Raw genomic sequence first — 14445 nt, 5'->3', positions numbered from 1 at the left:
AAATATTCATAGTTGCCTTGAAACAGTGATCACTTCACAGCCAAGGGGCACATGCCAGTTTAATCATTTACATTTAGCAAAACCTATACATTTTTTTCAGATATATAACGTATCCTATTGGACAAAGTATCAACTAACCAAACAATATATGAATTTTAAGGAGCACATATGACCCTGCTGTATATGCCATCTTATGTATTGTGAAGCATTCAGTTATCATTAAATTGTGTGGTTGGATTGGTGGTCATTCTTTTGCTTTTTAGCGACAGTATATTTAAATAGTAATTCAATCCTGTCTGAGATTTGACCTGCAACCGTTGCACGTTCTCCAACCACTTTAAATAATTATGCAGTTTTTCAGACTGATACCACAGAAATTTGACCTCTTTAGAACTCTGTACTTCATACCGTATTATTTTTAAAACCCACGAACAGAAGTGGCGATTATCACACATATCTTAAAGCTGACATATTCAGCTTATCACTATATTTTGTTTTTTTAAATTGTTTTTAATTTAGTTTATTGGTCCTTCAAACTTTGATTACTATACCTTGATTAAGATAATGCTTTCTTTCAGTAATATAACACAAACATGTCACTGAAACTCTTTCAAATCTGATTACTAACACCTAATTGTTCCTATTATACATAAAGTGTTACTGCCGAACTGTAAAGATGAAGTTCCAGAGGCAGAAAGTTGCAGAAAGTCAGCAAGAAAAACAGGCGTTTAAAAAGACAGAGGAGGAAGAGGAGCAGACATACAGGAAGAAGTGGTGGGGTAAACAGAGAAAGAGATACTGTACAGATTGGTGGATGGACAGAACGGTTGGAGGAGGAGTAAGGAGGTTGAGTGGGGGGACGGAGCCAGACCTCTAACAAGTGATTATACTGAACCCCCCTCTCTCCTCTCCCTCTTTCTCTCCCCCTCAGGGCATGGGGACAAGAGAGCAGCAGGCTGGCAGTGTCTGCATGTGTGTGTGTGCATGTATGTGTGTGTGTGTGTTTACGTGTATATATGTGTGTGTGTGTGCACCCTGCCTGTTTCAGCATATTGTGCCCTCAAACACAAAAAGATGATTAGTGGGATTTTCTGTGGGCTGAACAGCATGCCTTTAAGACTGAGACAGCTGGTAAAGGATGTTCAAGATGAAATGGTCCTGGGGTCTCCTCGCAGCCATTCCACTTGAAGAAAGGACGGAAAATAAAAACGGTTTCTGGCCAACTAACAGTGGCTCTATTCATTCGCAGTGTTACATATTCCAATGAAGTCCGCTCGCCCAGGTAGCTGAGCGTTATGGCTGTGATGGACAGGTTGGGATAAATGTAAACATCTCTCCATTTCCCCTCACTTTCTCCATCCCAAACACACACCGTCACACACACACACACTAAGGTGTCCCTTTGGCCCGGAGGTTAAACAAACATATTGACTTTAATCAAACTAAACATATAAACTGGGGCTTATATTAAAACAAGGGGCGAACCTCTGCATTCCCTCAAAGCTCATATAAATCCAACCAACAATATCTATTTATTCCTTTATGCAATATGCCTTTAATAAACATAGTGTCAGAGGGAAACCAAATCATCCGCGGCTGAGAGCATGTAAGAAAATCAATTAAAATGAAGTCACGGAGCTGGCTGCCCAATTGTCTGTGGCAGTTATTTGATATAATATGGTTAATACTACTGGCTGGGTAAATTAACACAATTTTGCCATAGTAGGCTGTGTGTGTGTGTGTTAGTGTGTGTGTGTGGGGGGAGGTTTGAGGGAGGGCACTGGGCTCCCAAGGGACCTCTGGGAGTCAGAGTGATACAACACTTGAAGTAAACAATAGCAGTGGCTGACCACAGAGGACCTCAGATGCTCACTGAATCTACCAGGATGTAATTAAAGCCCGGACAAATTTGCACTTGTTCTACACGTGCGCTTTGGTTGAATGATTAATCGTTTTAAAATGACAAGAGCCACAATTTTAATGGTACTTTTACCACAATAAACAGCGTTTGAACAAGCTGTAGCAGGTGAAAGGTTGCAGCTGAATTTACTAGTTCAACGTTTTGGGGAAATACGCATATTCACTTTCTAGTGGGGAGTTAGATGAGAAGATCATTACCAATTTTGCCCATTAAATATAAAGCTCAAGCTCAAGAAAGGTAAAATAAGTCAATGTTGACTTATTTTACCTTTCTTTTGTTACGTAACTTCCGTACTTAACAAAGTAACATAACCAACATACTTATTTTAACCCAAACCACAATCTTTTCCTGAACCTAACCAAGTAGTTTTGTTGCCTAAACAGGTTCTGCACTGCAGGGGCTTCCGCAGGCGCACTGATTGCTTGTGTTGCTGGACATTCGTAGGAAAAACACAAAAAAAAAGAAAAATAACTAAGGAAGATATAAAGATATCATACAAACCGTTGTATGAGGAAACGTTGTAAAGCTACAGCCAACAGTCGGTTTGCTTGGCTTAGCACAAAGACTGGAACCAGGGAGAAACAGCTAGCCTGTCAGGCCACCAGCGGAGACTCCAGGAAGTTACTGTTCCCAGCCAAGAAGTAGTCCAGCACATAAACCCGTGGAAAACAGAAAAGTCTTGATGTTACATTTGAGTTTAAGTACGAAACATAGTTTAAGTATCATTAGGGAGCACAATATCCCTGTCAGTGTTGTTGTAAATAATCTTATCGTATTATTATTACTAAAAACATGCAAGCAGAATCCTAATGATGTAGCTGGTCAGGGTGGCACTCATTTGAACTTCTTTATATACTGTTAGGCAGTTTAATTCTTAACAATGTATAATTTTTTAAACTCATCATAGGTTGTCTGTGTAAAATCTGAAGTAACTAATGACCATATCTGTCAGATAAATATGGTGGAGTAAAAAATACAATATTTACCTTTTTGTAGTTGAGTCGAGGTATAAAGTCTAGCATAAAATGGAAGTACCTCAAAATTGTACTTAAGTACTGTACTTCAGTAAGTGTACTTGTGTACCACTGGTAACATTAAGTATTGAATATTGTACAAAATGTCATAGAACAACAATATACACATAACACACTCCAAAACCAGCTATTTGTCAACTATATAAGGGTTATCAATTATTATTACACGGCTTTGTTGAATACTCGATTCTGATTGGTCAATCACAGTGTTCTACGGTCTGTTATTTCTTTATGGCAGACCGTTGATATGTATAACAGACTGTTGCTATGGGCGCAGTTCTGATGTTGGACTCTGGCGGACCATTTTTGTGTCAAATTATTGAGTAGCTGTGTAATAAGCGGGATAATGTACAGCTAGCGGGTCATTATTATGAAATAAACCCCTTCAGGGTGATGCGGGTGGACCCCGACACAAACCCCGTCTGGGTTTATTTATTTATTTATTTTTTTAATGTAATGATTGAATACTGTGAATAGTGTATATGTAATGTTAAGTATAGGCTACCGCTTATGCAATATCTTAATAATTGTGAGCTATGTTGGTAAGTTTTATAGAAAACTAGGCAAGTTCACTTAGAAGTTGACTTCTCTCTATGTGACTGGTTTGGACCCTGGATGACCTCAAAAACAAGCAACTGCTTAATTTTATCTGATTCTATTCATGTACAAACAATATAAGATGCTGGATATGCTTGATACAAATATAGAAAAAAAAGTACACCATCATTTTGTAGAAAATAATCACAATTTGATTCCTAATCACAATAAAAAAAACATCACAATTAGACACTCTACTCGAATCGTTAAGCCCTAAAATGCGCACAATGTTTCTATTTCTGTTTTTATTCTCCTTTTTCTGCTTCCATGTCGCTCTCTTTTCACTTTCCTTCCTTCCATTTCATATTTCATATTTACCCGTAATAACTGTCCATCTTATTCTCTCTCTCAGTCCTGAACCACATGGCTGGCCATTGTTGGTGGTGCATTGTACTGTGATGCATGGACTTCAGTGGATCGTTTGTATGGTGTCGCAGAGCGATTGATTCTGGAGGTGGTGGAGGGGTGGAGAGGGAGGCGGGTAGAAGGGCGGCGGCCCGGCCCCCCACGGCCTGCTGGGAGAAGGAGTTGGAACCAGGCGCTGAGCTGGAGGGCAGTACTGAGGGTCACAACACATTGTTCTCCCCTCTCAACCCGTCTGGTAGCTGTCACACACTTGTAATGGATGGTGAAAGAAAGACTGCGAAGAAAAGAAAAGGGGGAGGAAGTGGAAAAAAAGAGCAGTTGAGGTACTTTTGGATTTTTTGTCTGTGACTGTGACAAATGAGGGATCAATCAGGCCTTCAGACAATAGAAACAAGATGATACCAGTGCATCTGTTTTCAGGAAGGTGTGACGCAGAAATAGTAGTTTTTCTTCACCTTTTTTAGCTGGATTTGTATTTACTTTTTGTACAAGTAGTTGAAAATTGAAATCAAGCTTTGAATCAAATTTGAAATCATCCTTTATCCCATTACAACAAATCCTGCATACTTTACAATATTGCAAACTATTTTCAAAAGCATACAGTGTAAGTTTTACTCCAGCTGTTGCTTTCCATTTCTTTAGTCAGTTTAAAAATCACAATTTAGAGACTTAAAACCTGCTTGAGATAGACAATCTCACTGCAAATATCAGATTAACTTTATTTTTCAAAGAGCAGCAATGCAGCGGAGAGTAGGAACTGCTTTGAAAAGCCTTTCTTTGTGAGTTCAGGTGTTTGAGACATGAGAGTTGTCTGTTGATCTGCAACCTTTATAACGCAAGATGGAACCAAATTGGCATTATTGGTTGATTATGTGCGAATGCAAGATGTTTGGCAGTCATCTCTCTGAAAATTGTAAAAAATCACAAACCTAATTAAAAGAATGACAATATTGGACAATTCTGCAAAACTTCGGATTACGTTCAACGACAACATGTTTTTAAGACTAATAGCATGGTTTTTAAAATTCTCACTTGGTGGTCACTATGGTTAAGGTATGGTTAGAGTTAAGCAACTAAAACACTTTGGGAAACACCATGGTTATTAATAATATAAAAGGCATTAATTGCATATCTGTGACAGGGCACAAAGTCCGGTCTCCTGCATGAAAGTCAGATGTACTACACACTCATCAACGTATCCTCATACAGCGATTCGTATGATATCTTACGAAAAGTTATTCCTCATTTTTCGTGTGTTTTCCTACGAATGTCCAGCAACGTGTGTCAATTTCCGCTCTTCACAGGAAACAACTTAGTTAGGTTTAGGCAAAAAAAAAAACTACTTAGTTAGCTTTAGGAAAAGGTTGTTGTTTGGGTTAAAATAACTGCATTACTTTCCGTAGGTATAGCTACGAACGTTGTAGGAGAATAGCCTCCACTCATCCACCAGCCTGACTTCCACACTTTCTGGCTCACTACACATCAGACACGGCGCTTCTTGCATTTTGACTAAATGTTGGCACTGGATATAAATCGTGAGGTGTGAAAATGTCCAACACAGTTGATGATATCTCTAGGGATACTGGACTAAAACATCCTGATCATTATCACTTTCATTACCACACTCCATGTAGATATAACACCTGTATGAATAAGTTGGTCTCAAGCTGGTAACTGCAAGTTGACTTTTCTATAGATGTAAACTGAAACCAATGGCAACCCAGAAGGAAATCAGCTAAAAAAAAAAAAGGTGGACTGTACCAGCTGAGAGCGAGTGTTGTAGTACGACAACAGTCCTTTTCCTGTGGATCAAAAGGTGATGAAGGCTGAACAACCACTGACAGATCTGAAGGTCCTGAGAGTATCCCTGACACAACACGTCTCATCAGCAGCCCCAAAATGAAGACATGGAACAGGACACAGGATGACAGAAGCTCCCTTGGTATGTGTGTTAGTGTGTGACCGTGTACATGTGTGTGTGTTTGTGCGTGGGGTAACTTTGGCTCTCCGGACCTTGCAGCTGTGGCACATCGCCGAGCCAGTGTTTCCCGTCAACATCAAGGAGCTCATGGGTGTGTTCAACATGCAAATGATAGCAGATCAGTGAGGCCTACACTCTCCTGTGAGCCGCCGAACAAAAACAAAATCCCTACAGCACAGCCATTTCATAGAATGACAATATCTGTCAGATTATGTGACACGACTCACTGACATACATCACATGGCTCGGTGTGTAAATATTACAAGTCCAGCTCTCTCTTCCCTTCCTCTTTCACGTGGCGATGTTCACTGGGCGTTTTCTGAGGTCCATTTGAAAGGGGGCATACAACACAAAGGCAATGAGGCTTAATTAAGACACTTTAGCGAGCGATCACAGTGGGCAGATGGCTTTCTGTAGTGGATCCAAGCTCAACCACGGGACACTGTGAAGTTGAAAAGAACTGCCAAAGGGGGCACTGCAAGTGGGCTTCCCTCCTCACTAGCCATACGGGTGGAGGGTCGCGGGAAGGATGGAAATACAAGATATGTGGGTGAGAAGGGTGAAGTGTGAAAAGGACGACCACCCTGCCTTGTTTTATTAAAGGAAAATGTATCCTTAAGGGGAGGTGTGTTAAGGATTGAAGAAAATAAAAGAGTCCTGGACGTGAGGAAGGACCAGTTTGATGCTCTTTTTGTCTGACCTCGTGATGCTGTGGGATTTCTGTTGAGAATAGGCATCCGTGTAGACAGGGTTTCCACGCACAATGTCTCTCTCAGCCCTGTAAGACAGCATGGCATGTCTCATTTCTAGCTCAGCGTGTTTGTCAATCCTCAGCTGGCCCTGCTCCAGCAGCAGGCAGATCAGAGGATTATGTAAGCTGGAGGGGCCTTGAGCTAAGTGTGCTGAGAGTTACTCAGAGGTGTGATTTGACAACGTACGTGCCAAACCATCGCCCAGCCCTCAATACATGCAATAGATGTTAGTGATCACATATCCAGAGGGGTAGAGCGAGCAGAAAGAAAGCAAACCAATATTTTTTGTTGTGTTTACTCTCAGCGCTCTTCTTCTTTTTCTTCTCCTGTGTTGCCGTTTCATTTATGGGAGTCGAAGGGAGGCGGGATGAATGGAAGACGGATAGAAACAGGTAAAAAGCGATTCATCTTCAAGGAAACTGAGCTGAGACGGAAAAGAATAGGGTTATGGAGTGATAAAATAGTGTAGATGGCTAGTGGCTATTCTTTATTCACAATCTACTGTTAGAACAAGACTAAATTGTCAGAGCAAGGATCAAACAGGTGAATCAAATTATTTGGAAAATATGTAAACGTAAGTGTAATAAAGTGTGTTTTGCATACATGATTATTTAAACCATGATATTGTAGCTCTATTTTAGTTTACATGATCAGTTTTACTAACTAAGGAACTATGTTTTAACCATTTATTACATACACATGTTAGTTTGGCCTCTGCTCACGTGATGCTGAACAAGTTTGACACCGACTGCCTCTGAGCTCAAGAACCCACCCGGCAGAGCCTGAGATACACAACATCTGATAAACATGAACACATATTTAACACAAATAATCACCTACACCTAAATGCTGATTCAGGAGGGGTCTGAGGAGGTGGAGGCAGTTGCATTGCTGAAAGCAGGAAGTAGTAGAAGTAGACAATGCAGATTTCAGCATTGGTGTCCATATAGAGCGGCAAATGTTTGTATGGACTGCCTCATGTTAGAGGTAGGACCAGGGCCATGCAGAATTTTAGAGGTCATGATGTATGTCTAAATTCCCCTAAACAACCCAACCTAAGAAATTATCAGACTAGACTAAAAAAAAAGGAAAACTTATCCTTGAAAAAAATCAGAACATTTAACATTTTATTCATTTATTTAATTTTTCTATCATATCTGCCTACATTATGGTTAACATGGTGCTTCTCTACACTGGTACAGGTATAATATGTAACAGGTGGACACTAGATCCCAGTGTTGTAGTCAAGACCACCTAAACCGAGGCCAAGTCAGACCAGAGTATATCGAGACCGAGACAAGACCAAGACTTTGAGGGGTTGAGACCAAGTCAAGACCAAGGCAGGACGAGGTTCAGTCAAGACCAAGACCAGACCAGCGCGAGTCCCATTCTGCATGACACACTTATGATAAAATGTAGAACATGCAAACCATGAGCACTCCTTAAATTGATCTGAAAGATCCACGTTCCCACACCCACAGATAACAAATTAAGATTATTTTTCATTCACCTGATTTATTCCCATATATCTATAGCAATTTAGTGATATTTTGTGGTTTTTCAATAAATCCCTGAGTCCTGTTGGTCTGAGATCAAGACAAGACTGGATAAATCGATTCTGAACGAGGCCGAGACATTCAAAAAGTGGTCTTGGACCAAGATCGATCTTGAGTACAACAGTAAAAGGTATTTCGGCCTTATAACAGTCACAATTTAAGATATTTAGACTAACAAATGTCAGAATTAGCCTTAAAAAAATCCCAACACGTGCAGTATGTGTGGAAAAGTAGAAAATGTTTACTCCTTTTGATGTCATGTCACCAACCTAATTCCAAGAAATATTAGTGGGTACATGACCTCCGTGTGCTCAATGGTAGCTACAAGTAGGACACTGGACAGCATGTGGAGATATGACAGGATGATATATGGAACAAGTGATTATGAAACTGCTGGAACTACTTATTACTAGCAGTATTATATCACATATTTGATTAGAGAGTTTGCGTCAATGGCGAAAAATCAACAGAGTGACCCTCAGACAGGTGTTTGGTGAATATTTCAACTGATAATCCTTGTAAATATTAGAGCTAATATGATTACTCGATTAAACAAAAATGAATCTTCAACTATTTTGATAACTGATTCATTGTTAAAAACATTCACCAACAACTGTTTGCTGATGTTTGACAGACTTAATGATTAATCAACTAATCAAGAAAATAATTGACAGATTAATCAATAATGAAAATAATCGTTGAGCCCTAGAAAACATAGACATGCATTCACAGGCACTGCTAACTAACCTTTTATCAGAAAACATTAACAACATATTAATCCAAATAAATTCATCAAATAAAAACTATAGTGTTTATTTACATCACAGATTTCTCCTTTAAGGCCTTAATGCATCAATTGATAGAGTTAGCTGTGTAACATTATGTATAACCATTGTGTTTTCCACCGGTGAAGGTTGATGAGCATCTGAGTGATCAATCAAAACAAACCATATATATTGTGCATATGCATATGTGTATGTCGGTACATTGTTTGTTGATGCAGAATGACTGCTATGACTTGAAACTCTCCCTTGAAGCTTCTGTGGTGACAAGCCCCTGAGCTGCAGATGAATGGATGAACATGGGCATCGGCAGCCCTGCCAGCGTGGTGCCCGGGCCTTTGAAACAGCCAAGGTAAACGTATGCAGCGTGCTATTTTCATCCCTCCGTGCGCCTGTCAACCTAAATCTGCCTCTCCGACTGGTCATTTTTATCACTTGCCAAAACTGCCAACTGGTGGTAAACTTTTAAGTTAGTTTTTAAATTTCATTTCCCTAGAGTCAAACCGAACAGGAGTCAGCCAGAATTTGCAATGAATTGCCCAGGGGCAAAAATGTTTTGTTTTTTCCCCTGCACCCACTCGCAGAGAAAAGAAAACAAATACACTGGAAAAAAAAAAAAAAAAAGAATAGGCGAAGAGTCGTACACAGACAGCAAGGCGAGCCGAGCCTACAGACATCCAAAGACACAAACACATACAGTGCATACTACAGTTCTTTCACACACAAAAAAACCTCACGTAATGCTGTATCTTTCGACCCAGCTATCTACCTATCTGTCTGTATGTCTGTCTGTGCAGGAAGAGTCAGGCAGCCGTAATGGCAAGGCAGCACTTGTTAGAGAGGTAATATCAGGGTATAAATAAATCCTCTGTATCACAGATGGGGGAAAGAAAGAGAGTGAGCATAAAGAGAGCCATCCATCAGTCTCCCGGGGGAGCGGGACAAATTAAAGCCCATAAAAGGGCCTCATTACTGGGGGCAGCTCTCCTGTCTCAGCCTCCCTCATCCTTCCACATCACCTCTCCAGCTCTCTCATTCTCCTTCTATTTCTCTCTCTCTCACACACACACACACACACACACACATACACATAGATACACACACACACACACACAAAACACCATAACCACCACTATCAGGGGGAAATTATACACATAAAACACTAAGGAATCCAGTGCTGCTGCTAATATGTCCATATGACAATGTCCACGGGCACTCGCTGATTCATTCCACACTATCGTGGCAAGCACATACACACACACACACGTACACACACACACACACTTTCTTTGCATATTGTATTTTAATTGATTGTTATAGCAGGTGATGAAACCACTTTATGACTGTTTTCGTGCTTGGTGGTTAGAGCACCTTTTGATCATTCGGACTTACGAGGGCTTATACATTTGCATTTTAATTATTTTTTACTTAGTGTTGTGGAAAGGTGCAAAACACAGAGCACTTTATACCTACAGGAAGACTCAATGAAAGGGCCGTTTTCACATATACTACACTTGTATAACATCTCGTTCAGGACTGAGCCCGGTTCATGAGCCCATAATGCTGCTGTTGCCACGTGAAAACCTCATAACATGGCGAGTTTTCAGGTTGTAATCAGCTGGAGGATTACATTGTTCTCAATCGGATTAAGAAATCCTCACTTCAAAACTAAAACTGAAACAATGATTGTAAAATGATACAGTACATCTATAACTAAGGCTGTTCCCCATAAGCTGAGATTTTGGTGATGCAAAGTTTCACTGAAGTGCGATTAGTTATTGAACCATGAGCTGATGCATGACCTTGAATTTTCTCACTAAAATTGACCCTGTCTCCTCAAACTTACATCCATCTACAACTACAGTGCAATTTGCATCAGATTTGAACACGTTTTGCTGGCAACATAATGCAGCTGAAACAAATAGAATAATATATTAATCCATTTCAGTCATTTATTAAGCAAAAATGCCACCAACCACTGGTGGGATATGTGTGAAGATATGCTGCTTTTCTAACTTTTACATAATTGTTAATTGAATATGTTTGGGTTGTATCTTTGGCTTAGAAAACTATAATAATAGAGGATAATTTCCTCTAGTTAAAATAATCATTAGACACAAAGACCCAAACCTGGATTAAGTTCCGTGTTGTTTTACTGTAATATGCTGTACTTCATTTGTTTTCCTACAACATCCACTCCTGGCAACTAAAGCATGATTAACATTTGTATTTCAAGTGCTTACTTTGGAAGATATTGCAGTCTTGGTTGAATAAAGACAAAGTCAATGTAGTCTCAGCATGCAGCATGCGTTGATTTTTTCAATATTTAACGAAAACCACAATCACTCCTTAACCTTAAATGTGCCCTGTGCAGCTTCCTTGTAAACAACCATTCAGCATCTCTCACCAAAATGAACTGTGTAAATTCTTGAAGAAAATAAACTATTTTAAAACCGTCATTATTTACATGAGCTGCCAGTCTTCTGCTTCTTTGCTGCTTTTGCTTGCAAATGTATGTTTTTAGTGCATTACTACAATCAACATAGATCAGAGTGAAAGCACTATGGGTGGGAATGTCTGTAGTACCAACGCATGGGTACCAGCTCACGGAGACATTGCTCTATAAGCACTACTAGTTGTCAGTAAGTCATAGTTTAGTGTAGTTTCTTGAAATAAATGTTTTAGAAGCCTTAACGTAAAAACACATTGGACGCATGACGAATGCTTTGTGCGCCCAATCATCCACCCGACCATGTCAAACATAGGTAAAGCAAATTATTACTACATCTGCATTAGGGGTAGGGGGAAAAAAAATCATCACAGCATAGTATCGTGATATTTTGTGTGTCGATATTGTATAGATCTTTTATTATATAAACTATTAAAACCACTTAACAATGGCCCGGCCGCTATTCTGTTTTTCAGAGGATGTAGCAGAATCAGTCTTAAAGTTAGTGTAACGATACTTGTATCATATGAAACTAAAAAAACTCAGGTATCGATTGATACCGACCATGTCACTACCTTCTGGAAGAATGCAAAATAACGCTCCAAAGTTACTCTAAATCATGGCGAGGAAAAACTGGCATGGCCATTTTCAAATGGGTCCCTTGACCTCTGACCTCAAGACGTGTGAATGAAAACTCGGAGATGAACAGAGTGAAAACTATCTTATTAGATAAAACAGATGTTGACAAACTGAATAATTTGCAGTAGAAAAAAGGTAATAAATTGTAACATATCGCAATACTCATATCGCAAAATGTTTAAAATTGCAATAAGATTGTATGGTGACTTAAGTATTGTGATAATATTGTATGGTGAGGCCTTTGATGATTCCCACCCCTAATATGCATATATTTTTTTTTTAGGAGACAACATTACTAAAATATATCTGGATGTAGAAAAAGCCAAAGTAGAAAAGTTTTGCTCCATGGCATACTGTAGAATTACAAACCACCAGCACCCGCCGCCACACAAACACAGAGACGAGGACAAGGATGAAGAAGAAAAGAGCGACCTGTAATGAGAGCGATAAGCAGGGAGGCTGAGGAAAGCAGCTCTGGGACCCTTAGCACAACCAAAGCCCCATCGGCTCTCTTTCCCTCCACAACAACACCACCACCACCAATCCCTTGTTTTCTCCCTCAGAAATTAGCCTACAGACTAAGTACAGAGTTATGCGCCGCTTCTTATTTCATTACAGGCCCCGTGTAAATAAAAGAAATTTGCCATCAATACGGGCGAAAGTATCTACTGAATCCCATGAAATCCCTGACATGAATTATTGACAATCTAATGGGACTAAGGGAATGGTGCTGGAGTTGAAGCCTGAGAGCAACCATGGTGAGGAGAAGCTTTAATATAATATCTATTTCTGTGTCTGTGTGACGTGTAGCACCCCCGCCCCCCCGCCCCCGCCGAACCTCCACCCACCCTATACACAATCATAAGCATACACCCAGCGCCAGCACTGCCTAATCCAGCTCGCCGTAAATTTAAATCACCCCAGGTTGAGTTAACAGCTGGCCAGGCGGACTTTGAGGGCACAATTAAAAACGTTGAGTGAAACTCAGTGCCTGTTTACTCTGAGAAACCTTGTCAAATTACACTTTGACATCTCGTATTACGGCAGCGTGAAATGAGAAGGGTTGATAGGATCTAAATCAGAGAAAGCTAGATGAGATGGTACGGCTCTTGAGGGGATTCATTCCAGCATTCACCCGCGGAGACGCTAGAAAGAGGCCTGTGTAACATCTCACTTTATTTTCCTCAACGCAATGTGAGGCCCCACTTTCTACTTTTGTCTTTCAGCTCAAATTCGCACACAAACTGCATACTCAATGATTATTTGCATTAAATTATTAATATGCCAATGGTAACTGTGCTGGGCTTTGGAGTCGGTGCAACCAGCGCACATTCTTTCAAGATGAACATGGCAAGAAGGAACTTCAGAGCTGGTAGCCCTCATTTAAATCAAGTAAGAAAAGAAGACACTATTGATTCCATGCTCTCTCCCGCACATTGGTTTGGCTTGCCTTCCAAAACATTATTTTTTTGCAAAGGGGGGTCCCCATAGAGCTCAAAACAAAGAGGACAGACGTGTTTGAGGGTAATACTCTTGTGCACAGCGTGAGGCATGCACTAACAAGAAGGAGCAGACTGGAAAAAAACAGATGTTGCAAACTTCATCCACAGTTGCGAAGCTTCTACCTATGTGGCCGCACAATCAGGGACATACTATAAACAATTCAAACAATGACAGGACAGACATATCTGAATATACGCCGTACACAGATGTCTCGCCGAGAACCTCCCGATTTGGTTACAAACTTCAGGTAATTAAAAAAAACAACTTCCACCCATCAACATGGCAGTGTTTGTGATTTAACCCCTTCAGAATTCAACACTTTTCAAAAACAATCCGCGTTCATTTCTCCATCATCTTCACAATAATGTAAACAGCCGAGTTTGAAGGTATATGGTACAAGACAAAGCAGAGTCTGACTCGCTCGGCTCACGATCAGTAGAAAGACACAAACTCTGGAGTCTAATTGATGGTGCTGCTGTGACTGCTGCCCTTCAGAGAACAAGAGCTTATTATTCGCCCGTTGATGATTTGACACAGTTTGATCTGCACATACCCAATTGCAGGGCTTCTGCATCAGGGTTTGTTTACGGGTTGACTGATCAAAGGGCCCCCGCATGCCTCTTTGTTTGTTTCATGTACGCGTACAGAAGGACAGTTTGGCTTTTATTACCGTAGTGTGAAAATTGTAATTTTTGAGTCCATTTGATAAAACACTGAATAGATTTATAAAATACCTATAGCTGCGTGAGAGGCCTGACCTTGACTTCAAATGAGAAAAGCAAGTTTACGCATTGAACTGAGGAATCATAGAAGCTCTAGACCTGGTGTCCATGTGTGTTTATCAAAAAAAATTCAAGTTTGGGTT

At 40.2% G+C, this 14445-nt stretch overlaps 1 long non-coding RNA gene across 2 annotated transcripts in view; it reads right to left on the bottom strand.

Annotated features, from left to right (window-relative positions):
• LOC119485667 overlaps positions 1-14445 on the bottom strand; it is a 178290-nt gene that overhangs the window by 28007 nt on the left and 135838 nt on the right. For both annotated transcript variants that reach the window (XR_005206328.1, XR_005206329.1), the window contains 2 exons: positions 3871-4192; positions 2423-2545 (listed from right to left, as the gene is read on the bottom strand). This is a non-coding gene — a long non-coding RNA (uncharacterized LOC119485667). The remainder of the gene's footprint in view (positions 1-2422; positions 2546-3870; positions 4193-14445) is intronic.

This window comes from Sebastes umbrosus, chromosome 3 (genome assembly GCF_015220745.1).
Source record: "Sebastes umbrosus isolate fSebUmb1 chromosome 3, fSebUmb1.pri, whole genome shotgun sequence".
Taxonomy (NCBI): domain Eukaryota; kingdom Metazoa; phylum Chordata; class Actinopteri; order Perciformes; family Sebastidae; genus Sebastes; species Sebastes umbrosus.
The sequence above is the reverse complement of the archived record's forward strand: the minus strand, read 5'-3'. Positions and strand labels throughout refer to the sequence as shown.